At 70.0% G+C, this 26,856-nt stretch overlaps 13 pseudogenes; all 13 read right to left on the bottom strand.

The window, feature by feature from the left end:
- Positions 1 to 2,448: 2,448 nt before the first annotated feature.
- LOC137209602 (5S ribosomal RNA) lies at positions 2,449 to 2,584 on the bottom strand (annotated as a pseudogene).
- Positions 2,585 to 3,521: 937 nt separating this feature from the next.
- LOC137209726 (5S ribosomal RNA) lies at positions 3,522 to 3,657 on the bottom strand (annotated as a pseudogene).
- A 3,085-nt stretch (positions 3,658 to 6,742) lies between these two features.
- LOC137209601 (5S ribosomal RNA) lies at positions 6,743 to 6,878 on the bottom strand (annotated as a pseudogene).
- Positions 6,879 to 7,836: 958 nt separating this feature from the next.
- Positions 7,837 to 7,972, bottom strand: LOC137209725 (5S ribosomal RNA; annotated as a pseudogene).
- Positions 7,973 to 9,955: 1,983 nt separating this feature from the next.
- LOC137209529 (5S ribosomal RNA) lies at positions 9,956 to 10,091 on the bottom strand (annotated as a pseudogene).
- Positions 10,092 to 13,174: 3,083 nt separating this feature from the next.
- Positions 13,175 to 13,310, bottom strand: LOC137209600 (5S ribosomal RNA; annotated as a pseudogene).
- Positions 13,311 to 14,268: 958 nt separating this feature from the next.
- LOC137209724 (5S ribosomal RNA) lies at positions 14,269 to 14,404 on the bottom strand (annotated as a pseudogene).
- A 1,983-nt stretch (positions 14,405 to 16,387) lies between these two features.
- On the bottom strand, positions 16,388 to 16,523 carry LOC137209517 (5S ribosomal RNA; annotated as a pseudogene).
- A 2,018-nt stretch (positions 16,524 to 18,541) lies between these two features.
- On the bottom strand, positions 18,542 to 18,677 carry LOC137209599 (5S ribosomal RNA; annotated as a pseudogene).
- A 958-nt stretch (positions 18,678 to 19,635) lies between these two features.
- Positions 19,636 to 19,771, bottom strand: LOC137209723 (5S ribosomal RNA; annotated as a pseudogene).
- A 1,983-nt stretch (positions 19,772 to 21,754) lies between these two features.
- LOC137209509 (5S ribosomal RNA) lies at positions 21,755 to 21,890 on the bottom strand (annotated as a pseudogene).
- Positions 21,891 to 24,974: 3,084 nt separating this feature from the next.
- Positions 24,975 to 25,110, bottom strand: LOC137209597 (5S ribosomal RNA; annotated as a pseudogene).
- Positions 25,111 to 26,068: 958 nt separating this feature from the next.
- Positions 26,069 to 26,204, bottom strand: LOC137209722 (5S ribosomal RNA; annotated as a pseudogene).
- Positions 26,205 to 26,856: the final 652 nt, after the last annotated feature.

The following is a 26,856-nucleotide window of genomic DNA, read 5'->3' as shown; positions in this document are numbered from 1 at the left end:
GCTCGCGGGGCTCACGGACCGAACGGACGGCACCCGGGTCCGCGGCCATGTCTGGGTGACGTCAGGCCGCCCCTGGAGCGTCTGGTGTGCCGCTGCCTTCCAGGGACGCCTTCTGGCCGCCTGGCCAGTCAGGCAGGTGGGGAGTGCCCCATCAGACGCTTGCTGTGGTGGGAGGGGCCAGAGGAGGTGGGGCCTGCAGTGGTACCTGGTACCCAGCAGGCGTGGAGACGGCCGCCGCCACTGACACCGCGGGCGACAAAAGGAGAAAGCGGAGCGGGAGGCAAAAAGCGTACAGCACCCGGCATTCCCAGGAGCTCTCCCATCCAGGAGGTCTCCCATCCAAGTTCTAACCAGGCCCGACCCTGCTTAGCTTCCGAGATCCAGACTTGATTGGGCCCGTCTAGGCTGCTTTGGCAGTAGGTGTCAGTGGGTCGCGGGCTGCCTCTTGAGGCGCAGCTTAGCAGGCCCTTGCGCCTTACCGCAAGCCCAGCGGCCCGCCCGCCCTGGCAGGGCCCCGCCGCCCGTCTAGGCAGAGGAACGGAGGTCTCGGGGACCGGTTGCTGGCGTGAGGTGTTGGCGACCACCCAGCCCAGGGCGGGCGGGACCCAGGAAACGTTTCGTCGCTTGGCCTCCCACCCCAGATCCCGCAGGTCGCTCACAAGGATGTGGCCCCGGAGGCTTCAGGGCCCGGGGCCTGCGGTCCTTTGGGCATCTCACCTGCCTGCCCTCGCTGCGCTAGGCGCAGCCCTGTCGCAGACCGGGCCGGCCTTCCTGCCCGACAGCAGCTGGCCTGAAGCCAGTGGGAGCCACCGTTGAGTTGGCAAAGCCCCTTAGACCCAGCAACGCCACCCTTGCCCCCACACCACCGTCCAAGCTCTGTACCCCGGCCCAGGTGGCCGGCAGGCCTGCGGAAGCGGCCTGGGCCCTCTATCCCTCTCCGGCACACGGCCGCGGCGAAACGGTGGAGGGGGGCTTTTTCCGGATGGAGCTGTGGAGAGACACCCCGGAAGACAGGTGGCGGCGCCGGGGCTGGGCTCCAGTGGCTGCGGCCAGCTGCAGCTCGTGGGGCTCGGGGGCCGAACGGACGGCACCCGGGTCCGCGGCCATGTCTGGGTGACGTCAGGCCGCCACCCGGAGCAGCTGGTGTGCCGCTGCCTTCCAGGGACGCCTTCTGGCCGCCTGGCCGGTCAGGCAGGTGGGGAGTGCCCCATCAGACGCTTGCTGTGGTGGCAGGGGCCTGAGGAGGTGGGGCCTGCAGCGGTACCTGACAGGGGCGGAGACGGCTGCCTCCACCACCGCCGCCACCATCGCCGCCACCGCGGGCGACAAAAGGAGAAAGCGGAGCGAGAGGCAAAAAGCCTACAGCACCCGGTATTCCCAGGAGCTCTCCCAGCCAGGACGTCTCCCATCCAAGTTCGAAACAGGCCCGACCCTGCTTAGCTTCCGAGATCCAGACTTGATCGGGCCCGTCTAGGCTGCTTTGGTAGTAGGTGTCGGTGGGTCGCGGGCTGCCTCTTGAGGCGCAGCTTAGCAGGCCCTTGGGCCTTACTGCCAGCCTAGCGGCCCGCCCGCCCTGGCAGGGCCCCGCCGGCCACCTAGGCAGAGGAACGGAGGTCTCGGTGATCGGGTGGTGGCGGAGGTGTTGGCGACCACCCAGCCCAGGGCGGGCGGGACCCAGCAAACGTTTCGGCGCTTGGCCTCCCACCCCAGATCCCGCAGGTCGCTCACAAGGATGTGGCCCCGGAGGCTTCAGGGCCCGGGGACTGCGGTCCCTTGGGCATCCCACCTGCCCGCCCACGCTGCGCTAGGCGCTGCCCTGTCGCAGACCGGGCCAGCCTTCCTGCCCGATAGCAGCTGGCCCGAAGCCAGTGGGAGCCACCTTTGCGTTAGCAAAGCCCCTTACCCAGCAACGCCCCCCTTGCCCCCACACCACCGTCCGAGCTCAGGACCCCGCCCCAGGTGGCCGGCAGGCCCGCGGAAGCGGCCTGGGCCCTCTATCCCTCTCCGGCACACGGCCGCGGCGAAACGGTGGAGGGGGGGCTTTTTCCGGATGGAGCTGTGGAGAGACACCCACCGGCAGACAGGTGGCGGCGCCGGGGCTGGGCTCCAGTGGGGACCGCCAGGTGCAGGTCGAGGGGCTCGCGGGCCGCATGGACGGCACCCGGGTCCGCGGCCATGTCTGCTTCGAGTCAGGGGACGAACGGAGCATATGGTTTGCCGCTGCCTTCCAGGGACGCCTTCTGGCCGCCTGGCCGCTCAGGCAGGCGGGGAGCGCCCCATCAGACGCTTGCTGTGGTGGGAGGGTCCTGAGGAGGTGGGGCCTGCAGCGGTACCCGGCGGGGGCGGAGACGGCCGCCGCCACCACCGCCGCCACCGCCGCCGCCAACGCCGCCAACGCCACGACCACCGCGGTCGACAAAATGAGAAGGTGTGTAGCGGGCGGCAAAAAGCCTACAGCACCTGGCGTTCCCAGGAGCTCTCCCGTCCGGGAGGTCTGCCATCCAACTACTAACCAGGCCCAACCCTGCTTAGCTTCCGAGATCGAGTCGAGATCGGGCCCGTCTAGGGTGGTTTGGCCGTAGACACTGGGGGGGTCGCGGGCTTCCACTTGAGGTGCAGCTTAGCAGGCTCTTGGGCCTTACCGCCGGCCCAGTGGCCCGCCCGCCCCGGCAGGGCCCCGCCGCCCGCCTAGGCAGGGGAACGGAGGTCTCGGGGACCAGGCGGTGGCAGAGGAGTTGGCGACCACCCAGGCCAGGGTGGGAGGGACCCAGGAAACATTTCGGCGCTTGGCCTCCCACCGCAGATCCCGCAGGTCGCTCACAGGGTTGTGGCCCCAGAGGCTTCAGGGCCCGGGGCCTGCGGTCCCTTGTGCATCCCACCTGACCGCCCACGCTGCGCTAGGCGCAGCCCTGTCGCAGACCGGGCCGGCCCTCCTGCCCGACAGCAGCTGGCCCGAAGCCAGTGGGAGCCACCATTGAGTTGGCAAAGCCCCTTAGACCCAGCAACTCCACCCTTGCCCCCACACCACCGTCCGACCTCAGGACCCCGCCCCTGGTGGCCGGCAGTCCCGCGGATGTGGCCTGGGCCCTCTATCCCTCTCCGGCACCCGGCCGCGGCGAAACGGTGGAGGGGGGGCTTTTTCCGCATGGAGCTTTGGAGAGACACCCACCGGCAGACAGGTGGCGGCGCCGGGGCTGGATCCAGTGGGGACCGCCAGGTGCAGGTCGAGGGGCTCGCGGGCCGCATGGACGGCACCCGGGTCCGCGGCCATTTCTGCTTCGAGTCAGGGGACGAACGGAGCATATGGTGTGCCGCTGCCTTCCAGGGACGCCTTCTGGCCGCCTGGCCGCTCAGGCAGGCGGGGAGCGCCCCATCAGACGCTTGCTGTGGTGGGAGGGTCCTGAGGAGGTGGGGCCTGCAGCGGTACCCGGCGGGGGCGGAGACGGCCGCCGCCACCACCGCCGCCACCGCCACGACCGCCGCGGTCGACAAAATGAGAAGGTGTGTAGCGGGAGGCAAAAGGCCTACAGCACCTGGCGTTCCAGGGAGCTCTCCCGTCCGGGAAGTCTGCCATCCAACTACTAACCAGGCCCAACCCTGCTTAGCTTCCGAGATCGAGTCGAGATCGGGCCCGTCTAGGGTGGTTTGGCCGTAGACACTGGGGTGGTCGCGGGCTGCCTCTTGAGGTGCAGTTTAGCAGGCCCTTGGGCCTTAACGCCGGCCCAGCGGCCCGCCCGCCCTGGCAGGGCCCCGCCGCCCGCCTAGGCGGGGGAACGGAGGTTTCGGCGACCGGGGGGTGGCGGAGGAGTTGGCGACCTCCCAGCGCAGGGCGGGTGGGACACAGCAAGCTTTTCGGCGCTTCGTGCCCCGCCCCAGATCCCACAGGCCGCTCACAGGGACGTAGCCCCGGAGGCTTCAGGGCCCGGGGTCGGCGGTGCCTCGGGCATCCCACCTGCGCGCCCACGCTGTGGTAGGCGTAGCTCAGAGGCAGACTGGTCCGACCCTCCTGTCCTACAGCAGCTGGCCCGAAGCCACTGGGAGCCACCATTGAGTTGGCACGGCCCCTTAGACACAGCAAGGCCACCCTTGCCCCGACGCCACCGTCCGAGCTCAGGACCTCGTCCCAGGTGGCCGGCAGGTCCGGGGAAGTGGCCTGGGCCCTCGATCCTGCTCCTGCCCACGGCCGCGGCGAAGGGGCAGAAGGGGTGCTTTTTCCGGATGGAGCTGTGGAGAGACACCCCGGAAGACAGGTGGCGGTGCCGGGGCTGGACTCCAGTGGCTGCGGCCAGGTGCAGCTCGCGGGGCTCGCGGGCCGAACGGACGGCACCCGGGTCCGCGGCCATGTCTGGGTGACGTCAGGCCGCCCCTGGAGCGTCTGGTGTGCCGCTGCCTTCCAGGGACGCCTTCTGGCCGCCTGGCCAGTCAGGCAGGTGGGGAGTGCCCCATCAGACGCTTGCTGTGGTGGGAGGGGCCAGAGGAGGTGGGGCCTGCAGTGGTACCTGGTACCCAGCAGGCGTGGAGACGGCCGCCGCCACTGACACCGCGGGTGACAAAAGGAGAAAGCGGAGCGGGAGGCAAAAAGCGTACAGCACCCGGCATTCCCAGGAGCTCTCCCATCCAGGAGGTCTCCCATCCAAGTTCTAACCAGGCCCGACCCTGCTTAGCTTCCGAGATCCAGACTTGATTGGGCCCGTCTAGGCTGCTTTGGCAGTAGGTGTCAGTGGGTCGCGGGCTGCCTCTTGAGGCGCAGCTTAGCAGGCCCTTGCGCCTTACCGCAAGCCCAGCGGCCCGCCCGCCCTGGCAGGGCCCCGCCGCCCGTCTAGGCAGAGGAACGGAGGTCTCGGGGACCGGTTGCTGGCGCGAGGTGTTGGCGACCACCCAGCCCAGGGCGGGCGGGACCCAGGAAACGTTTCGTCGCTTGGCCTCCCACCCCAGATCCCGCAGGTCGCTCACAAGGATGTGGCCCCGGAGGCTTCAGGGCCCGGGGCCTGCGGTCCTTTGGGCATCTCACCTGCCTGCCCTCGCTGCGCTAGGCGCAGCCCTGTCGCAGACCGGGCCGGCCTTCCTGCCCGACAGCAGCTGGCCTGAAGCCAGTGGGAGCCACCGTTGAGTTGGCAAAGCCCCTTAGACCCAGCAACGCCACCCTTGCCCCCACACCACCGTCCGAGCTCTGTACCCCGGCCCAGGTGGCCGGCAGGCCTGCGGAAGCGGCCTGGGCCCTCTATCCCTCTCCGGCACACGGCCGCGGCGAAACGGTGGAGGGGGGCTTTTTCCGGATGGAGCTGTGGAGAGACACCCCGGAAGACAGGTGGCGGCGCCGGGGCTGGGCTCCAGTGGCTGCGGCCAGCTGCAGCTCGTGGGGCTCGGGGGCCGAACGGACGGCACCCGGGTCCGCGGCCATGTCTGGGTGACGTCAGGCCGCCACCCGGAGCAGCTGGTGTGCCGCTGCCTTCCAGGGACGCCTTCTGGCCGCCTGGCCGGTCAGGCAGGTGGGGAGTGCCCCATCAGACGCTTGCTGTGGTGGCAGGGGCCTGAGGAGGTGGGGCCTGCAGCGGTACCTGACAGGGGCGGAGACGGCTGCCTCCACCACCGCCGCCACCATCGCCGCCACCGCGGGCGACAAAAGGAGAAAGCGGAGCGAGAGGCAAAAAGCCTACAGCACCCGGTATTCCCAGGAGCTCTCCCAGCCAGGACGTCTCCCATCCAAGTTCGAAACAGGCCCGACCCTGCTTAGCTTCCGAGATCCAGACTTGATCGGGCCCGTCTAGGCTGCTTTGGTAGTAGGTGTCGGTGGGTCGCGGGCTGCCTCTTGAGGCGCAGCTTAGCAGGCCCTTGGGCCTTACCGCCAGCCTAGCGGCCCGCCCGCCCTGGCAGGGCCCCGCCGGCCACCTAGGCAGAGGAACGGAGGTCTCGGTGATCGGGTGGTGGCGGAGGTGTTGGCGACCACCCAGCCCAGGGCGGGCGGGACCCAGCAAACGTTTCGGCGCTTGGCCTCCCACCCCAGATCCCGCAGGTCGCTCACAAGGATGTGGCCCCGGAGGCTTCAGGGCCCGGGGACTGCGGTCCCTTGGGCATCCCACCTGCCCGCCCACGCTGCGCTAGGCGCTGCCCTGTCGCAGACCGGGCCAGCCTTCCTGCCCGATAGCAGCTGGCCCGAAGCCAGTGGGAGCCACCTTTGCGTTAGCAAAGCCCCTTACCCAGCAACGCCCCCCTTGCCCCCACACCACCGTCCGAGCTCAGGACCCCGCCCCAGGTGGCCGGCAGGCCCGCGGAAGCGGCCTGGGCCCTCTATCCCTCTCCGGCACACGGCCGCGGCGAAACGGTGGAGGGGGGGCTTTTTCCGGATGGAGCTGTGGAGAGACACCCACCGGCAGACAGGTGGCGGCGCCGGGGCTGGGCTCCAGTGGGGACCGCCAGGTGCAGGTCGAGGGGCTCGCGGGCCGCATGGACGGCACCCGGGTCCGCGGCCATGTCTGCTTCGAGTCAGGGGACGAACGGAGCATATGGTTTGCCGCTGCCTTCCAGGGACGCCTTCTGGCCGCCTGGCCGCTCAGGCAGGCGGGGAGCGCCCCATCAGACGCTTGCTGTGGTGGGAGGGTCCTGAGGAGGTGGGGCCTGCAGCGGTACCCGGCAGGGGCGGAGACGGCCGCCGCCACCACCGCCGCCACCGCCGCCGCCACCGCCGCCAACGCCACGACCGCCGCGGTCGACAAAATGAGAAGGTGTGTAGCGGGAGGCAAAAAGCCTACAGCACCTGGCGTTCCCAGGAGCTCTCCCGTCCGGGAGGTCTGCCATCCAACTACTAACCAGGCCCAACCCTGCTTAGCTTCCGAGATCGAGTCGAGATCGGGCCCGTCTAGGGTGGTTTGGCCGTAGACACTGGGGGGGTCGCGGGCTTCCACTTGAGGTGCAGCTTAGCAGGCTCTTGGGCCTTACCGCCGGCCCAGTGGCCCGCCCGCCCCGGCAGGGCCCCGCCGCCCGCCTAGGCAGGGGAACGGAGGTCTCGGGGACCAGGCGGTGGCAGAGGAGTTGGCGACCACCCAGGCCAGGGTGGGAGGGACCCAGGAAACATTTCGGCGCTTGGCCTCCCACCGCAGATCCCGCAGGTCGCTCACAGGGTTGTGGCCCCAGAGGCTTCAGGGCCCGGGGCCTGCGGTCCCTTGTGCATCCCACCTGACCGCCCACGCTGCGCTAGGCGCAGCCCTGTCGCAGACCGGGCCGGCCCTCCTGCCCGACAGCAGCTGGCCCGAAGCCAGTGGGAGCCACCATTGAGTTGGCAAAGCCCCTTAGACCCAGCAACTCCACCCTTGCCCCCACACCACCGTCCGACCTCAGGACCCCGCCCCTGGTGGCCGGCAGTCCCGCGGATGTGGCCTGGGCCCTCTATCCCTCTCCGGCACCCGGCCGCGGCGAAACGGTGGAGGGGGGGCTTTTTCCGCATGGAGCTTTGGAGAGACACCCACCGGCAGACAGGTGGCGGCGCCGGGGCTGGATCCAGTGGGGACCGCCAGGTGCAGGTCGAGGGGCTCGCGGGCCGCATGGACGGCACCCGGGTCCGCGGCCATTTCTGCTTCGAGTCAGGGGACGAACGGAGCATATGGTGTGCCGCTGCCTTCCAGGGACGCCTTCTGGCCGCCTGGCCGCTCAGGCAGGCGGGGAGCGCCCCATCAGACGCTTGCTGTGGTGGGAGGGTCCTGAGGAGGTGGGGCCTGCAGCGGTACCCAGCGGGGGCGGAGACGGCCGCCGCCACCACCGCCGCCACTGCCGCCGCCACCGCCGCCAACGCCACGACCGCCGCGGTCGACAAAATGAGAAGGTGTGTAACGGGAGGCAAAAGGCCTACAGCACCTGGCGTTCCAGGGAGCTCTCCCGTCCGGGAAGTCTGCCATCCAACTACTAACCAGGCCCAACCCTGCTTAGCTTCCGAGATCGAGTCGAGATCGGGCCCGTCTAGGGTGGTTTGGCCGTAGACACTGGGGTGGTCGCGGGCTGCCTCTTGAGGTGCAGTTTAGCAGGCCCTTGGGCCTTACCGCCGGCCCAGCGGCCCGCCCGCCCTGGCAGGGCCCCGCCGCCCGCCTAGGCGGGGGAACGGAGGTTTCGGTGACCGGGGGGTGGCGGAGGAGTTGGCGACCTCCCAGCGCAGGGCGGGTGGGACACAGCAAGCTTTTCGGCGCTTCGTGCCCCGCCCCAGATCCCACAGGCCGCTCACAGGGACGTAGCCCCGGAGGCTTCAGGGCCCGGGGTCGGCGGTGCCTCGGGCATCCCACCTGCGCGCCCACGCTGTGGTAGGCGTAGCTCAGAGGCAGACTGGTCCGACCCTCCTGTCCTACAGCAGCTGGCCCGAAGCCACTGGGAGCCACCATTGAGTTGGCACGGCCCCTTAGACACAGCAAGGCCACCCTTGCCCCGACGCCACCGTCCGAGCTCAGGACCTCGTCCCAGGTGGCCGGCAGGTCCGGGGAAGTGGCCTGGGCCCTCGATCCTGCTCCTGCCCACGGCCGCGGCGAAGGGGCAGAAGGGGAGCTTTTTCCGGATGGAGCTGTGGAGAGACACCCCGGAAGACAGGTGGCGGTGCCGGGGCTGGACTCCAGTGGCTGCGGCCAGGTGCAGCTCGCGGGGCTCGCGGGCCGAACGGACGGCACCCGGGTCCGCGGCCATGTCTGGGTGACGTCAGGCCGCCCCCTGGAGCGGCTGGTGTGTCGCTGCCTTCCAGGGACGCCTTCTGGCCGCCTGGCCGGTCTGGCAGGTGGGGAGTGCCCCATCAGACGCTTGCTGTGGTGGGAGGGGCCTGAGGAGGTGGGGCCTGCAGCGGTACCTGGTACCCGGCGGGGGCGGAGACGGCCGCCGCCGCCGCCACCGCGGGCGACAAAAGGAGAAAGCGGAGCGGAAGGCAAAAATCCTACAGCACCCGGTATTCCCAGGAGCTCTCCCATCCAGGAGGTCTCCCATCCAAGTTCGAACCAGGCCCGACCCTGCTTAGCTTCCGAGATCCAGAGTTGATCGGGCCCGTCTAGGCTGGTTTGACAGTAGGTGTCAGTGGGTCGCAGGCTGCCTCTTGAGGCGCAGCTTAGCAGGCCCATGGGACTTACCGCCAGCCCAGCGGCCCGCCCGCCTAGGCAGAGGAACGGAGGTCTCGGGGACCAGGTGGTGTCGGAGGTTTTGGCGACCACCCAGCCCAGGGCGGGAGGGACCCAGGAAACGTTTCGGCGCTTGGCCTCCCACCCCGGATCCCGCAGGTCGCTCACAGGGATGTGGCCCCGGAGGCTTCAGGGCCCGGGGCCTGCGGTCCTTTGGGCATCCCACCTGACTGCCCACGCTGCGCTAGGCGCAGCCCTGTCGCAGACCGGGCCGGCCTTCCTGCCCGACAGCAGCTGGCCCGAAGGAAGTGGGAGCCACCGTTGAGTTGGCAAAGCCCCTTAGACCCAGCAACGCCACCCTTGCCTCCACACCACCGTCCGAGCTCAGGACACCGGCCCAGGTGGACGGCAGGCCCGCGGAAGCGGCCTGCGCCCTCTATCCCTCTCCGGCACCAGGCCACGGCGAAACGGTGGAGGGGGGGCTTTTTCCGGATGGAGCTGTGGAGAGACACCCCCCGGCAGACAGGTGGCGGCGCCGGGGCTGGGCTCCAGTGGGGGCCGCCAGGTGCAGGTCGAGGGGCTCGCGGGCCGCATGGACGGCACCCAGGTCCGCGGCCATGTCTGCTTCGAGTCAGGGGACCAACGGAGCGTCTGGTGTGCCGCTGCCTTCCAGGGACGACTTCTGGCCGCCTGGCCGCTCAGGCAGGCGGGGAGCGCCCCATCAGACGCTTGCTGTGGTGGGAGGGTCCTGAGGAGGTGGGGCCTGCAGCGGTACCCGGCGGGGGCGGAGACGGCCGCCGCCACCACCGCCGCCACCGCCGCCACCGCCACGACCGCCACGGTCGACAAAAGGAGAAGGTGTGTAGCGGGAGGCAAAAAGCCTACAGCACCTGGCGTTCCCAGGAGCTCTCCCGTCCGGGAGGTCTCCCATCCAACTACTAACCAGGCCCAACCCTGCTTAGCTTCCGAGATCGAGTCGAGATCGGGCCCGTCTAGGGTGGTTTGGCCGTAGACACTGGGGGGGTCGCGGGCTTCCACTTGAGGCGCAGCTTAGCAGGCGCTTGGGACTTACCGCCGGCCCAGTGGCCCGCCCGCCCCGGCAGGGCCCCGCCGCCCGCCTAGGCAGGGGAACGGAGGTCTCGGGGACCAGGCGGTGGCAGAGGAGTTGGCGACCACCCAGCCAGGGCGGGAGGGACCCAGGAAACGTTTCGGCGCTTGGCCTCCCACCGCAGAGTCCGCAGGTCGCTCACAGGGATGTGGCCCCGGAGGCTTCAGGGCCCGGGGCCTGCGGTCCCTTGTGCATCCCACCTGACCGCCCACGCTGCGCTAGGCGCAGCCCAGCCGCAGACCGGGCCGGCCCTCCTGCCCGACAGCAGCTGGCCCGAAGCCAGTGGGAGCCACCATTGAGTTGGCAAAGCCCCTTAGACCCAGCAACGCCACCCTTGCCCCCACACCACCGTCCGAGCTCTGTACCCCGGCCCAGGGGGCCGGCAGGCCCGGGGAAGCGGCCTGGGCCCTCGATCCTGCTCCCGCCCACGGCCGAGGCGAAGCGGCGGAGGGGGTGCTTTTTCCGGATGGAGCTGTGGAGAGACACCCTGGAAGACAGGTGGTGGAGCCGGGCCTGGGCTCCTGTGGCTGCGGCCAGGTGTAGCTCGCGGGGCTCACGGACCGAACGGACGGCACCCGGGTCCGCGGCCATGTCTGGGTGACGTCAGGCCGCCCCTGGAGCGTCTGGTGTGCCGCTGCCTTCCAGGGACGCCTTCTGGCCGCCTGGCCAGTCAGGCAGGTGGGGAGTGCCCCATCAGACGCTTGCTGTGGTGGGAGGGGCCAGAGGAGGTGGGGCCTGCAGTGGTACCTGGTACCCAGCAGGCGTGGAGACGGCCGCCGCCACTGACACCGCGGGTGACAAAAGGAGAAAGCGGAGCGGGAGGCAAAAAGCGTACAGCACCCGGCATTCCCAGGAGCTCTCCCATCCAGGAGGTCTCCCATCCAAGTTCTAACCAGGCCCGACCCTGCTTAGCTTCCGAGATCCAGACTTGATTGGGCCCGTCTAGGCTGCTTTGGCAGTAGGTGTCAGTGGGTCGCGGGCTGCCTCTTGAGGCGCAGCTTAGCAGGCCCTTGCGCCTTACCGCAAGCCCAGCGGCCCGCCCGCCCTGGCAGGGCCCCGCCGCCCGTCTAGGCAGAGGAACGGAGGTCTCGGGGACCGGTTGCTGGCGCGAGGTGTTGGCGACCACCCAGCCCAGGGCGGGCGGGACCCAGGAAACGTTTCGTCGCTTGGCCTCCCACCCCAGATCCCGCAGGTCGCTCACAAGGATGTGGCCCCGGAGGCTTCAGGGCCCGGGGCCTGCGGTCCTTTGGGCATCTCACCTGCCTGCCCTCGCTGCGCTAGGCGCAGCCCTGTCGCAGACCGGGCCGGCCTTCCTGCCCGACAGCAGCTGGCCTGAAGCCAGTGGGAGCCACCGTTGAGTTGGCAAAGCCCCTTAGACCCAGCAACGCCACCCTTGCCCCCACACCACCGTCCGAGCTCTGTACCCCGGCCCAGGTGGCCGGCAGGCCTGCGGAAGCGGCCTGGGCCCTCTATCCCTCTCCGGCACACGGCCGCGGCGAAACGGTGGAGGGGGGCTTTTTCCGGATGGAGCTGTGGAGAGACACCCCGGAAGACAGGTGGCGGCGCCGGGGCTGGGCTCCAGTGGCTGCGGCCAGCTGCAGCTCGTGGGGCTCGGGGCCGAACGGACGGCACCCGGGTCCGCGGCCATGTCTGGGTGACGTCAGGCCGCCACACGGAGCAGCTGGTGTGCCGCTGCCTTCCAGGGACGCCTTCTGGCCGCCTGGCCGGTCAGGCAGGTGGGGAGTGCCCCATCAGACGCTTGCTGTGGTGGCAGGGGCCTGAGGAGGTGGGGCCTGCAGCGGTACCTGACAGGGGCGGAGACGGCTGCCTCCACCACCGCCGCCACCATCGCCGCCACCGCGGGCGACAAAAGGAGAAAGCGGAGCGAGAGGCAAAAAGCCTACAGCACCCGGTATTCCCAGGAGCTCTCCCAGCCAGGACGTCTCCCATCCAAGTTCGAAACAGGCCCGACCCTGCTTAGCTTCCGAGATCCAGACTTGATCGGGCCCGTCTAGGCTGCTTTGGTAGTAGGTGTCGGTGGGTCGCGGGCTGCCTCTTGAGGCGCAGCTTAGCAGGCCCTTGGGCCTTACCGCCAGCCTAGCGGCCCGCCCGCCCTGGCAGGGCCCCGCCGGCCACCTAGGCAGAGGAACGGAGGTCTCGGTGATCGGGTGGTGGCGGAGGTGTTGGCGACCACCCAGCCCAGGGCGGGCGGGACCCAGCAAACGTTTCGGCGCTTGGCCTCCCACCCCAGATCCCGCAGGTCGCTCACAAGGATGTGGCCCCGGAGGCTTCAGGGCCCGGGGACTGCGGTCCCTTGGGCATCCCACCTGCCCGCCCACGCTGCGCTAGGCGCTGCCCTGTTGCAGACCGGGCCAGCCTTCCTGCCCGATAGCAGCTGGCCCGAAGCCAGTGGGAGCCACCTTTGCGTTAGCAAAGCCCCTTACCCAGCAACGCCCCCCTTGCCCCCACACCACCGTCCGAGCTCAGGACCCCGCCCCAGGTGGCCGGCAGGCCCGCGGAAGCGGCCTGGGCCCTCTATCCCTCTCCGGCACACGGCCGCGGCGAAACGGTGGAGGGGGGGCTTTTTCCGGATGGAGCTGTGGAGAGACACCCACCGGCAGACAGGTGGCGGCGCCGGGGCTGGGCTCCAGTGGGGACCGCCAGGTGCAGGTCGAGGGGCTCGCGGGCCGCATGGACGGCACCCGGGTCCGCGGCCATGTCTGCTTCGAGTCAGGGGACGAACGGAGCATATGGTTTGCCGCTGCCTTCCAGGGACGCCTTCTGGCCGCCTGGCCGCTCAGGCAGGCGGGGAGCGCCCCATCAGACGCTTGCTGTGGTGGGAGGGTCCTGAGGAGGTGGGGCCTGCAGCGGTACCCGGCAGGGGCGGAGACGGCCGCCGCCACCACCGCCGCCACCGCCGCCGCCACCGCCGCCAACGCCACGACCGCCGCGGTCGACAAAATGAGAAGGTGTGTAGCGGGAGGCAAAAAGCCTACAGCACCTGGCGTTCCCAGGAGCTCTCCCGTCCGGGAGGTCTGCCATCCAACTACTAACCAGGCCCAACCCTGCTTAGCTTCCGAGATCGAGTCGAGATCGGGCCCGTCTAGGGTGGTTTGGCCGTAGACACTGGGGGGGTCGCGGGCTTCCACTTGAGGTGCAGCTTAGCAGGCTCTTGGGCCTTACCGCCGGCCCAGTGGCCCGCCCGCCCCGGCAGGGCCCCGCCGCCCACCTAGGCAGGGGAACGGAGGTCTCGGGGACCAGGCGGTGGCAGAGGAGTTGGCGACCACCCAGGCCAGGGTGGGAGGGACCCAGGAAACATTTCGGCGCTTGGCCTCCCACCGCAGATCCCGCAGGTCGCTCACAGGGTTGTGGCCCCAGAGGCTTCAGGGCCCGGGGCCTGCGGTCCCTTGTGCATCCCACCTGACCGCCCACGCTGCGCTAGGCGCAGCCCTGTCGCAGACCGGGCCGGCCCTCCTGCCCGACAGCAGCTGGCCCGAAGCCAGTGGGAGCCACCATTGAGTTGGCAAAGCCCCTTAGACCCAGCAACTCCACCCTTGCCCCCACACCACCGTCCGACCTCAGGACCCCGCCCCTGGTGGCCGGCAGTCCCGCGGATGTGGCCTGGGCCCTCTATCCCTCTCCGGCACCCGGCCGCGGCGAAACGGTGGAGGGGGGGCTTTTTCCGCATGGAGCTTTGGAGAGACACCCACCGGCAGACAGGTGGCGGCGCCGGGGCTGGATCCAGTGGGGACCGCCAGGTGCAGGTCGAGGGGCTCGCGGGCCGCATGGACGGCACCCGGGTCCGCGGCCATTTCTGCTTCGAGTCAGGGGACGAACGGAGCATATGGTGTGCCGCTGCCTTCCAGGGACGCCTTCTGGCCGCCTGGCCGCTCAGGCAGGCGGGGAGCGCCCCATCAGACGCTTGCTGTGGTGGGAGGGTCCTGAGGAGGTGGGGCCTGCAGCGGTACCCAGCGGGGGCGGAGACGGCCGCCGCCACCACCGCCGCCACTGCCGCCGCCACCGCCGCCAACGCCACGACCGCCGCGGTCGACAAAATGAGAAGGTGTGTAGCGGGAGGCAAAAGGCCTACAGCACCTGGCGTTCCAGGGAGCTCTCCCGTCCGGGAAGTCTGCCATCCAACTACTAACCAGGCCCAACCCTGCTTAGCTTCCGAGATCGAGTCGAGATCGGGCCCGTCTAGGGTGGTTTGGCCGTAGACACTGGGGTGGTCGCGGGCTGCCTCTTGAGGTGCAGTTTAGCAGGCCCTTGGGCCTTACCGCCGGCCCAGCGGCCCGCCCGCCCTGGCAGGGCCCCGCCGCCCGCCTAGGCGGGGGAACGGAGGTTTCGGCGACCGGGGGGTGGCGGAGGAGTTGGCGACCTCCCAGCGCAGGGCGGGTGGGACACAGCAAGCTTTTCGGCGCTTCGTGCCCCGCCCCAGATCCCACAGGCCGCTCACAGGGACGTAGCCCCGGAGGCTTCAGGGCCCGGGGTCGGCGGTGCCTCGGGCATCCCACCTGCGCGCCCACGCTGTGGTAGGCGTAGCTCAGAGGCAGACTGGTCCGACCCTCCTGTCCTACAGCAGCTGGCCCGAAGCCACTGGGAGCCACCATTGAGTTGGCACGGCCCCTTAGACACAGCAAGGCCACCCTTGCCCCGACGCCACCGTCCGAGCTCAGGACCTCGTCCCAGGTGGCCGGCAGGTCCGGGGAAGTGGCCTGGGCCCTCGATCCTGCTCCTGCCCACAGCCGCGGCGAAGGGGCAGAAGGGGAGCTTTTTCCGGATGGAGCTGTGGAGAGACACCCCGGAAGACAGGTGGCGGTGCCGGGGCTGGACTCCAGTGGCTGCGGCCAGGTGCAGCTCGCGGGGCTCGCGGGCCGAACGGACGGCACCCGGGTCCGCGGCCATGTCTGGGTGACGTCAGGCCGCCCCCTGGAGCGGCTGGTGTGTCGCTGCCTTCCAGGGACGCCTTCTGGCCGCCTGGCCGGTCTGGCAGGTGGGGAGTGCCCCATCAGACGCTTGCTGTGGTGGGAGGGGCCTGAGGAGGTGGGGCCTGCAGCGGTACCTGGTACCCGGCGGGGGCGGAGACGGCCGCCGCCGCCGCCACCGCGGGCGACAAAAGGAGAAAGCGGAGCGGAAGGCAAAAATCCTACAGCACCCGGTATTCCCAGGAGCTCTCCCATCCAGGAGGTCTCCCATCCAAGTTCGAACCAGGCCCGACCCTGCTTAGCTTCCGAGATCCAGACTTGATCGGGCCCGTCTAGGCTGGTTTGACAGTAGGTGTCAGTGGGTCGCAGGCTGCCTCTTGAGGCGCAGCTTAGCAGGCCCATGGGACTTACCGCCAGCCCAGCGGCCCGCCCGCCTAGGCAGAGGAACGGAGGTCTCGGGGACCAGGTGGTGTCGGAGGTTTTGGCGACCACCCAGCCCAGGGCGGGAGGGACCCAGGAAACGTTTCGGCGCTTGGCCTCCCACCCCGGATCCCGCAGGTCGCTCACAGGGATGTGGCCCCGGAGGCTTCAGGGCCCGGGGCCTGCGGTCCTTTGGGCATCCCACCTGACTGCCCACGCTGCGCTAGGCGCAGCCCTGTCGCAGACCGGGCCGGCCTTCCTGCCCGACAGCAGCTGGCCCGAAGGAAGTGGGAGCCACCGTTGAGTTGGCAAAGCCCCTTAGACCCAGCAACGCCACCCTTGCCTCCACACCACCGTCCGAGCTCAGGACACCGGCCCAGGTGGACGGCAGGCCCGCGGAAGCGGCCTGCGCCCTCTATCCCTCTCCGGCACCAGGCCACGGCGAAACGGTGGAGGGGGGGCTTTTTCCGGATGGAGCTGTGGAGAGACACCCCCCGGCAGACAGGTGGCGGCGCCGGGGCTGGGCTCCAGTGGGGGCCGCCAGGTGCAGGTCGAGGGGCTCGCGGGCCGCATGGACGGCACCCAGGTCCGCGGCCATGTCTGCTTCGAGTCAGGGGACCAACGGAGCGTCTGGTGTGCCGCTGCCTTCCAGGGACGACTTCTGGCCGCCTGGCCGCTCAGGCAGGCGGGGAGCGCCCCATCAGACGCTTGCTGTGGTGGGAGGGTCCTGAGGAGGTGGGGCCTGCAGCGGTACCCGGCGGGGGCGGAGACGGCCGCCGCCACCACCGCCGCCACCGCCGCCACCGCCACGACCACCACGGTCGACAAAAGGAGAAGGTGTGTAGCGGGAGGCAAAAAGCCTACAGCACCTGGCGTTCCCAGGAGCTCTCCCGTCCGGGAGGTCTCCCATCCAACTACTAACCAGGCCCAACCCTGCTTAGCTTCCGAGATCGAGTCGAGATCGGGCCCGTCTAGGGTGGTTTGGCCGTAGACACTGGGGGGGTCGCGGGCTTCCACTTGAGGCGCAGCTTAGCAGGCGCTTGGGACTTACCGCCGGCCCAGTGGCCCGCCCGCCCCGGCAGGGCCCCGCCGCCCGCCTAGGCAGGGGAACGGAGGTCTCGGGGACCAGGCGGTGGCAGAGGAGTTGGCGACCACCCAGCCCAGGGCGGGAGGGACCCAGGAAACGTTTCGGCGCTTGGCCTCCCACCGCAGAGTCCGCAGGTCGCTCACAGGGATGTGGCCCCGGAGGCTTCAGGGCCCGGGGCCTGCGGTCCCTTGTGCATCCCACCTGACCGCCCACGCTGCACTAGGCGCAGCCCAGCCGCAGACCGGGCCGGCCCTCCTGCCCGACAGCAGCTGGCCCGAAGCCAGTGGGAGCCACCATTGAGTTGGCAAAGCCCCTTAGACCCAGCAACGCCACCCTTGCCCCCACACCACCGTCCGAGCTCTGTACCCCGGCCCAGGGGGCTGGCAGGCCCGGGGAAGCGGCCTGGGCCCTCGATCCTGCTCCTGCCCACGGCCGAGGCGAAGCGGCGGAGGGGGTGCTTTTTCCGGATGGAGCTGTGGAGAGACACCCTGGAAGACAGGTGGTGGAGCCGGGCCTGGGCTCCTGTGGCTGTGGCCAGGTGTAGCTCGCGGGGCTCACGGACCGAACGGACGGCACCCGGGTCCGCGGCCATGTCTGGGTGACGTCAGGCCGCCCCTGGAGCGTCTGGTGTGCCACTGCCTTCCAGGGACGCCTTCTGGCCGCCTGGCCAGTCAGGCAGGTGGGGAGTGCCCCATCAGACGCTTGCTGTGGTGGGAGGGGCCAGAGGAGGTGGGGCCTGCAGTGGTACCTGGTACCCAGCAGGCGTGGAGACGGCCGCCGCCACTGACACCGCGGGCGACAAAAGGAGAAAGCGGAGCGGGAGGCAAAAAGCGTACAGCACCCGGCATTCCCAGGAGCTCTCCCATCCAGGAGGTCTCCCATCCAAGTTCTAACCAGGCCCGACCCTGCTTAGCTTCCGAGATCCAGACTTGATTGGGCCCGTCTAGGCTGCTTTGGCAGTAGGTGTCAGTGGGTCGCGGGCTGCCTCTTGAGGCGCAGCTTAGCAGGCCCTTGCGCCTTACCGCAAGCCCAGCGGCCCGCCCGCCCTGGCAGGGCCCCGCCGCCCGTCTAGGCAGAGGAACGGAGGTCTCGGGGACCGGTTGCTGGCGCGAGGTGTTGGCGACCACCCAGCCCAGGGCGGGCGGGACCCAGGAAACGTTTCGTCGCTTGGCCTCCCACCCCAGATCCCGCAGGTCGCTCACAAGGATGTGGCCCCGGAGGCTTCAGGGCCCGGGGCCTGCGGTCCTTTGGGCATCTCACCTGCCTGCCCTCGCTGCGCTAGGCGCAGCCCTGTCGCAGACCGGGCCGGCCTTCCTGCCCGACAGCAGCTGGCCTGAAGCCAGTGGGAGCCACCGTTGAGTTGGCAAAGCCCCTTAGACCCAGCAATGCCACCCTTGCCCCCACACCACCGTCCGAGCTCTGTACCCCGGCCCAGGTGGCCGGCAGGCCTGCGGAAGCGGCCTGGGCCCTCTATCCCTCTCCGGCACACGGCCGCGGCGAAACGGTGGAGGGGGGGCTTTTTCCGGATGGAGCTGTGGAGAGACACCCACCGGCAGACAGGTGGCGGCGCCGGGGCTGGGCTCCAGTGGGGACCGCCAGGTGCAGGTCGAGGGGCTCGCGGGCCGCATGGACGGCACCCGGGTCCGCGGCCATGTCTGCTTCGAGTCAGGGGACGAACGGAGCATATGGTTTGCCGCTGCCTTCCAGGGACGCCTTCTGGCCGCCTGGCCGCTCAGGCAGGCGGGGAGCGCCCCATCAGACGCTTGCTGTGGTGGGAGGGTCCTGAGGAGGTGGGGCCTGCAGCGGTACCCGGCGGGGGCGGAGACGGCCGCCGCCACCACCGCCGCCACCGCCGCCGCCACCCCCGCCAACGCCACGACCGCCGCGGTCGACAAAATGAGAAGGTGTGTAGCGGGAGGCAAAAAGCCTACAGCACCTGGCGTTCCCAGGAGCTCTCCCGTCCGGGAGGTCTGCCATCCAACTACTAACCAGGCCCAACCCTGCTTAGCTTCCGAGATCGAGTCGAGATCGGGCCCGTCTAGGGTGGTTTGGCCGTAGACACTGGGGGGGTCGCGGGCTTCCACTTGAGGTGCAGCTTAGCAGGCTCTTGGGCCTTACCGCCGGCCCAGTGGCCCGCCCGCCCCGGCAGGGCCCCGCCGCCCGCCTAGGCAGGGGAACGGAGGTCTCGGGGACCAGGCGGTGGCAGAGGAGTTGGCGACCACCCAGGCCAGGGTGGGAGGGACCCAGGAAACATTTCGGCGCTTGGCCTCCCACCGCAGATCCCGCAGGTCGCTCACAGGGTTGTGGCCCCAGAGGCTTCAGGGCCCGGGGCCTGCGGTCCCTTGTGCATCCCACCTGACCGCCCACGCTGCGCTAGGCGCAGCCCTGTCGCAGACCGGGCCGGCCCTCCTGCCCGACAGCAGCTGGCCCGAAGCCAGTGGGAGCCACCATTGAGTTGGCAAAGCCCCTTAGACCCAGCAACTCCACCCTTGCCCCCACACCACCGTCCGACCTCAGGACCCCGCCCCTGGTGGCCGGCAGTCCCGCGGATGTGGCCTGGGCCCTCTATCCCTCTCCGGCACCCGGCCGCGGCGAAACGGTGGAGGGGGGGCTTTTTCCGCATGGAGCTTTGGAGAGACACCCACCGGCAGACAGGTGGCGGCGCCGGGGCTGGATCCAGTGGGGACCGCCAGGTGCAGGTCGAGGGGCTCGCGGGCCGCATGGACGGCACCCGGGTCCGCGGCCATTTCTGCTTCGAGTCAGGGGACGAACGGAGCATATGGTGTGCCGCTGCCTTCCAGGGACGCCTTCTGGCCGCCTGGCCGCTCAGGCAGGCGGGGAGCGCCCCATCAGACGCTTGCTGTGGTGGGAGGGTCCTGAGGAGGTGGGGCCTGCAGCGGTACCCGGCGGGGGCGGAGACGGCCGCCGCCACCACCACCGCCACCGCCGCCGCCACCGCCGCCAACGCCACGACCGCCGCGGTCGACAAAATGAGAAGGTGTGTAGCGGGAGGCAAAAGGCCTACAGCACCTGGCGTTCCAGGGAGCTCTCCCGTCCGGGAAGTCTGCCATCCAACTACTAACCAGGCCCAACCCTGCTTAGCTTCCGAGATCGAGTCGAGATCGGGCCCGTCTAGGGTGGTTTGGCCGTAGACACTGGGGTGGTCGCGGGCTGCCTCTTGAGGTGCAGTTTAGCAGGCCCTTGGGCCTTACCGCCGGCCCAGCGGCCTGCCCGCCCTGGCAGGGCCCCGCCGCCCGCCTAGGCGGGGGAACGGAGGTTTCGGCGACCGGGGGGTGGCGGAGGAGTTGGCGACCTCCCAGCGCAGGGCGGGTGGGACACAGCAAGCTTTTCGGCGCTTCGTGCCCCGCCCCAGATCCCACAGGCCGCTCACAGGGACGTAGCCCCGGAGGCTTCAGGGCCCGGGGTCGGCGGTGCCTCGGGCATCCCACCTGCGCGCCCACGCTGTGGTAGGCGTAGCTCAGAGGCAGACTGGTCCGACCCTCCTGTCCTACAGCAGCTGGCCCGAAGCCACTGGGAGCCACCATTGAGTTGGCACGGCCCCTTAGACACAGCAAGGCCACCCTTGCCCCGACGCCACCGTCCGAGCTCAGGACCTCGTCCCAGGTGGCCGGCAGGTCCGGGGAAGTGGCCTGGGCCCTCGATCCTGCTCCTGCCCACAGCCGCGGCGAAGGGGCAGAAGGGGAGCTTTTTCCAGATGGAGCTGTGGAGAGACACCCCGGAAGACAGGTGGCGGTGCCGGGGCTGGACTCCAGTGGCTGCGGCCAGGTGCAGCTCGCGGGGCTCGCGGGCCGAACGGACGGCACCCGGGTCCGCGGCCATGTCTGGGTGACGTCAGGCCGCCCCCTGGAGCGGCTGGTGTGTCGCTGCCTTCCAGGGACGCCTTCTGGCCGCCTGGCCGGTCTGGCAGGTGGGGAGTGCCCCATCAGACGCTTGCTGTGGTGGGAGGGGCCTGAGGAGGTGGGGCCTGCAGCGGTACCTGGTACCCGGCGGGGGCGGAGACGGCCGCCGCCGCCGCCACCGCGGGCGACAAAAGGAGAAAGCGGAGCGGAAGGCAAAAATCCTACAGCACCCGGTATTCCCAGGAGCTCTCCCATCCAGGAGGTCTCCCATCCAAGTTCGAACCAGGCCCGACCCTGCTTAGCTTCCGAGATCCAGACTTGATCGGGCCCGTCTAGGCTGGTTTGACAGTAGGTGTCAGTGGGTCGCAGGCTGCCTCTTGAGGCGCAGCTTAGCAGGCCCATGGGACTTACCGCCAGCCCAGCGGCCCGCCCGCCTAGGCAGAGGAACGGAGGTCTCGGGGACCAGGTGGTGTCGGAGGTTTTGGCGACCACCCAGCCCAGGGCGGGAGGGACCCAGGAAACGTTTCGGCGCTTGGCCTCCCACCCCGGATCCCGCAGGTCGCTCATAGGGATGTGGCCCCGGAGGCTTCAGGGCCCGGGGCCTGCGGTCCTTTGGGCATCCCACCTGACTGCCCACGCTGCGCTAGGCGCAGCCCTGTCGCAGACCGGGCCGGCCTTCCTGCCCGACAGCAGCTGGCCCGAAGGAAGTGGGAGCCACCGTTGAGTTGGCAAAGCCCCTTAGACCCAGCAACGCCACCCTTGCCTCCACACCACCGTCCGAGCTCAGGACACCGGCCCAGGTGGACGGCAGGCCCGCGGAAGCGGCCTGCGCCCTCTATCCCTCTCCGGCACCAGGCCACGGCGAAACGGTGGAGGGGGGGCTTTTTCCGGATGGAGCTGTGGAGAGACACCCCCCGGCAGACAGGTGGCGGCGCCGGGGCTGGGCTCCAGTGGGGGCCGCCAGGTGCAGGTCGAGGGGCTCGCGGGCCGCATGGACGGCACCCAGGTCCGCGGCCATGTCTGCTTCGAGTCAGGGGACCAACGGAGCGTCTGGTGTGCCGCTGCCTTCCAGGGACGACTTCTGGCCGCCTGGCCGCTCAGGCAGGCGGGGAGCGCCCCATCAGACGCTTGCTGTGGTGGGAGGGTCCTGAGGAGGTGGGGCCTGCAGCGGTACCCGGCGGGGGCGGAGACGGCCGCCGCCACCACCGCCGCCACCGCCGCCACCGCCACGACCACCACGGTCGACAAAAGGAGAAGGTGTGTAGCGGGAGGCAAAAAGCCTACAGCACCTGGCGTTCCCAGGAGCTCTCCCGTCCGGGAGGTCTCCCATCCAACTACTAACCAGGCCCAACCCTGCTTAGCTTCCGAGATCGAGTCGAGATCGGGCCCGTCTAGGGTGGTTTGGCCGTAGACACTGGGGGGGTCGCGGGCTTCCACTTGAGGCGCAGCTTAGCAGGCGCTTGGGACTTACCGCCGGCCCAGTGGCCCGCCCGCCCCGGCAGGGCCCCGCCGCCCGCCTAGGCAGGGGAACGGAGGTCTCGGGGACCAGGCGGTGGCAGAGGAGTTGGCGACCACCCAGCCAGGGCGGGAGGGACCCAGGAAACGTTTCGGCGCTTGGCCTCCCACCGCAGAGTCCGCAGGTCGCTCACAGGGATGTGGCCCCGGAGGCTTCAGGGCCCGGGGCCTGCAGTCCCTTGTGCATCCCACCTGACCGCCCACGCTGCGCTAGGCGCAGCCCAGCCGCAGACCGGGCCGGCCCTCCTGCCCGACAGCAGCTGGCCCGAAGCCAGTGGGAGCCACCATTGAGTTGGCAAAGCCCCTTAGACCCAGCAACGCCACCCTTGCCCCCACACCACCGTCCGAGCTCTGTACCCCGGCCCAGGGGGCCGGCAGGCCCGGGGAAGCGGCCTGGGCCCTCGATCCTGCTCCCGCCCACGGCCGAGGCGAAGCGGCGGAGGGGGTGCTTTTTCCGGATGGAGCTGTGGAGAGACACCCTGGAAGACAGGTGGTGGAGCCGGGCCTGGGCTCCTGTGGCTGCGGCCAGGTGTAGCTCGCGGGGCTCACGGACCGAACGGACGGCACCCGGGTCCGCGGCCATGTCTGGGTGACGTCAGGCCGCCCCTGGAGCGTCTGGTGTGCCGCTGCCTTCCAGGGACGCCTTCTGGCCGCCTGGCCAGTCAGGCAGGTGGGGAGTGCCCCATCAGACGCTTGCTGTGGTGGGAGGGGCCAGAGGAGGTGGGGCCTGCAGTGGTACCTGGTACCCAGCAGGCGTGGAGACGGCCGCCGCCACTGACACCGCGGGTGACAAAAGGAGAAAGCGGAGCGGGAGGCAAAAAGCGTACAGCACCCGGCATTCCCAGGAGCTCTCCCATCCAGGAGGTCTCCCATCCAAGTTCTAACCAGGCCCGACCCTGCTTAGCTTCCGAGATCCAGACTTGATTGGGCCCGTCTAGGCTGCTTTGGCAGTAGGTGTCAGTGGGTCGCGGGCTGCCTCTTGAGGCGCAGCTTAGCAGGCCCTTGCGCCTTACCGCAAGCCCAGCGGCCCGCCCGCCCTGGCAGGGCCCCGCCGCCCGTCTAGGCAGAGGAACGGAGGTCTCGGGGACCGGTTGCTGGCGCGAGGTGTTGGCGACCACCCAGCCCAGGGCGGGCGGGACCCAGGAAACGTTTCGTCGCTTGGCCTCCCACCCCAGATCCCGCAGGTCGCTCACAAGGATGTGGCCCCGGAGGCTTCAGGGCCCGGGGCCTGCGGTCCTTTGGGCATCTCACCTGCCTGCCCTCGCTGCGCTAGGCGCAGCCCTGTCGCAGACCGGGCCGGCCTTCCTGCCCGACAGCAGCTGGCCTGAAGCCAGTGGGAGCCACCGTTGAGTTGGCAAAGCCCCTTAGACCCAGCAACGCCACCCTTGCCCCCACACCACCGTCCGAGCTCTGTACCCCGGCCCAGGTGGCCGGCAGGCCTGCGGAAGCGGCCTGGGCCCTCTATCCCTCTCCGGCACACGGCCGCGGCGAAACGGTGGAGGGGGGCTTTTTCCGGATGGAGCTGTGGAGAGACACCCCGGAAGACAGGTGGCGGCGCCGGGGCTGGGCTCCAGTGGCTGCGGCCAGCTGCAGCTCGTGGGGCTCGGGGGCCGAACGGACGGCACCCGGGTCCGCGGCCATGTCTGGGTGACGTCAGGCCGCCACCCGGAGCAGCTGGTGTGCCGCTGCCTTCCAGGGACGCCTTCTGGCCGCCTGGCCGGTCAGGCAGGTGGGGAGTGCCCCATCAGACGCTTGCTGTGGTGGCAGGGGCCTGAGGAGGTGGGGCCTGCAGCGGTACCTGACAGGGGCGGAGACGGCTGCCTCCACCACCGCCGCCACCATCGCCGCCACCGCGGGCGACAAAAGGAGAAAGCGGAGCGAGAGGCAAAAAGCCTACAGCACCCGGTATTCCCAGGAGCTCTCCCAGCCAGGACGTCTCCCATCCAAGTTCGAAACAGGCCCGACCCTGCTTAGCTTCCGAGATCCAGACTTGATCGGGCCCGTCTAGGCTGCTTTGGTAGTAGGTGTCGGTGGGTCGCGGGCTGCCTCTTGAGGCGCAGCTTAGCAGGCCCTTGGGACTTACCGCCAGCCTAGCGGCCCGCCCGCCCTGGCAGGGCCCCGCCGGCCACCTAGGCAGAGGAACGGAGGTCTCGGTGATCGGGTGGTGGCGGAGGTGTTGGCGACCACCCAGCCCAGGGCGGGCGGGACCCAGGAAACGTTTCGGCGCTTGGCCTCCCACCCCAGATCCCGCAGGTCGCTCACAAGGATGTGGCCCCGGAGGCTTCAGGGCCCGGGGACTGCGGTCCCTTGGGCATCCCACCTGCCCGCCCACGCTGCGCTAGGCGCTGCCCTGTCGCAGACCGGGCCAGCCTTCCTGCCCGATAGCAGCTGGCCCGAAGCCAGTGGGAGCCACCTTTGCGTTAGCAAAGCCCCTTACCCAGCAACGCCCCCCTTGCCCCCACACCACCGTCCGAGCTCAGGACCCCGCCCCAGGTGGCCGGCAGGCCCGCGGAAGCGGCCTGGGCCCTCTATCCCTCTCCGGCACACGGCCGCGGCGAAACGGTGGAGGGGGGGCTTTTTCCGGATGGAGCTGTGGAGAGACACCCACCGGCAGACAGGTGGCGGCGCCGGGGCTGGGCTCCAGTGGGGACCGCCAGGTGCAGGTCGAGGGGCTCGCGGGCCGCATGGACGGCACCCGGGTCCGCGGCCATGTCTGCTTCGAGTCAGGGGACGAACGGAGCATATGGTTTGCCGCTGCCTTCCAGGGACGCCTTCTGGCCGCCTGGCCGCTCAGGCAGGCGGGGAGCGCCCCATCAGACGCTTGCTGTGGTGGGAGGGTCCTGAGGAGGTGGGGCCTGCAGCGGTACCCGGCAGGGGCGGAGACGGCCGCCGCCACCACCGCCGCCACCGCCGCCGCCACCGCCGCCAACGCCACGACCGCCGCGGTCGACAAAATGAGAAGGTGTGTAGCGGGAGGCAAAAAGCCTACAGCACCTGGCGTTCCCAGGAGCTCTCCCGTCCGGGAGGTCTGCCATCCAACTACTAACCAGGCCCAACCCTGCTTAGCTTCCGAGATCGAGTCGAGATCGGGCCCGTCTAGGGTGGTTTGGCCGTAGACACTGGGGGGGTCGCGGGCTTCCACTTGAGGTGCAGCTTAGCAGGCTCTTGGGCCTTACCGCCGGCCCAGTGGCCCGCCCGCCCCGGCAGGGCCCCGCCGCCCACCTAGGCAGGGGAACGGAGGTCTCGGGGACCAGGCGGTGGCAGAGGAGTTGGCGACCACCCAGGCCAGGGTGGGAGGGACCCAGGAAACATTTCGGCGCTTGGCCTCCCACCGCAGATCCCGCAGGTCGCTCACAGGGTTGTGGCCCCAGAGGCTTCAGGGCCCGGGGCCTGCGGTCCCTTGTGCATCCCACCTGACCGCCCACGCTGCGCTAGGCGCAGCCCTGTTGCAGACCGGGCCGGCCCTCCTGCCCGACAGCAGCTGGCCCGAAGCCAGTGGGAGCCACCATTGAGTTGGCAAAGCCCCTTAGACCCAGCAACTCCACCCTTGCCCCCACACCACCGTCCGACCTCAGGACCCCGCCCCTGGTGGCCGGCAGTCCCGCGGATGTGGCCTGGGCCCTCTATCCCTCTCCGGCACCCGGCCGCGGCGAAACGGTGGAGGGGGGGCTTTTTCCGCATGGAGCTTTGGAGAGACACCCACCGGCAGACAGGTGGCGGCGCCGGGGCTGGATCCAGTGGGGACCGCCAGGTGCAGGTCGAGGGGCTCGCGGGCCGCATGGACGGCACCCGGGTCCGCGGCCATTTCTGCTTCGAGTCAGGGGACGAACGGAGCATATGGTGTGCCGCTGCCTTCCAGGGACGCCTTCTGGCCGCCTGGCCGCTCAGGCAGGCGGGGAGCGCCCCATCAGACGCTTGCTGTGGTGGGAGGGTCCTGAGGAGGTGGGGCCTGCAGCGGTACCCAGCGGGGGCGGAGACGGCCGCCGCCACCACCGCCGCCACTGCCGCCGCCACCGCCGCCAACGCCACGACCGCCGCGGTCGACAAAATGAGAAGGTGTGTAGCGGGAGGCAAAAGGCCTACAGCACCTGGCGTTCCAGGGAGCTCTCCCGTCCGGGAAGTCTGCCATCCAACTACTAACCAGGCCCAACCCTGCTTAGCTTCCGAGATCGAGTCGAGATCGGGCCCGTCTAGGGTGGTTTGGCCGTAGACACTGGGGTGGTCGCGGGCTGCCTCTTGAGGTGCAGTTTAGCAGGCCCTTGGGCCTTACCGCCGGCCCAGCGGCCCGCCCGCCCTGGCAGGGCCCCGCCGCCCGCCTAGGCGGGGGAACGGAGGTTTCGGCGACCGGGGGGTGGCGGAGGAGTTGGCGACCTCCCAGCGCAGGGCGGGTGGGACACAGCAAGCTTTTCGGCGCTTCGTGCCCCGCCCCAGATCCCACAGGCCGCTCACAGGGACGTAGCCCCGGAGGCTTCAGGGCCCGGGGTCGGCGGTGCCTCGGGCATCCCACCTGCGCGCCCACGCTGTGGTAGGCGTAGCTCAGAGGCAGACTGGTCCGACCCTCCTGTCCTACAGCAGCTGGCCCGAAGCCACTGGGAGCCACCATTGAGTTGGCACGGCCCCTTAGACACAGCAAGGCCACCCTTGCCCCGACGCCACCGTCCGAGCTCAGGACCTCGTCCCAGGTGGCCGGCAGGTCCGGGGAAGTGGCCTGGGCCCTCGATCCTGCTCCTGCCCACGGCCGCGGCGAAGGGGCAGAAGGGGAGCTTTTTCCGGATGGAGCTGTGGAGAGACACCCCGGAAGACAGGTGGCGGTGCCGGGGCTGGACTCCAGTGGCTGCGGCCAGGTGCAGCTCGCGGGGCTCGC

This window comes from Pseudorca crassidens, chromosome 16 (genome assembly GCF_039906515.1).
Source record: "Pseudorca crassidens isolate mPseCra1 chromosome 16, mPseCra1.hap1, whole genome shotgun sequence".
Taxonomy (NCBI): Eukaryota; Metazoa; Chordata; class Mammalia; order Artiodactyla; family Delphinidae; genus Pseudorca; species Pseudorca crassidens.
The sequence above is the reverse complement of the archived record's forward strand: the minus strand, read 5'-3'. Positions and strand labels throughout refer to the sequence as shown.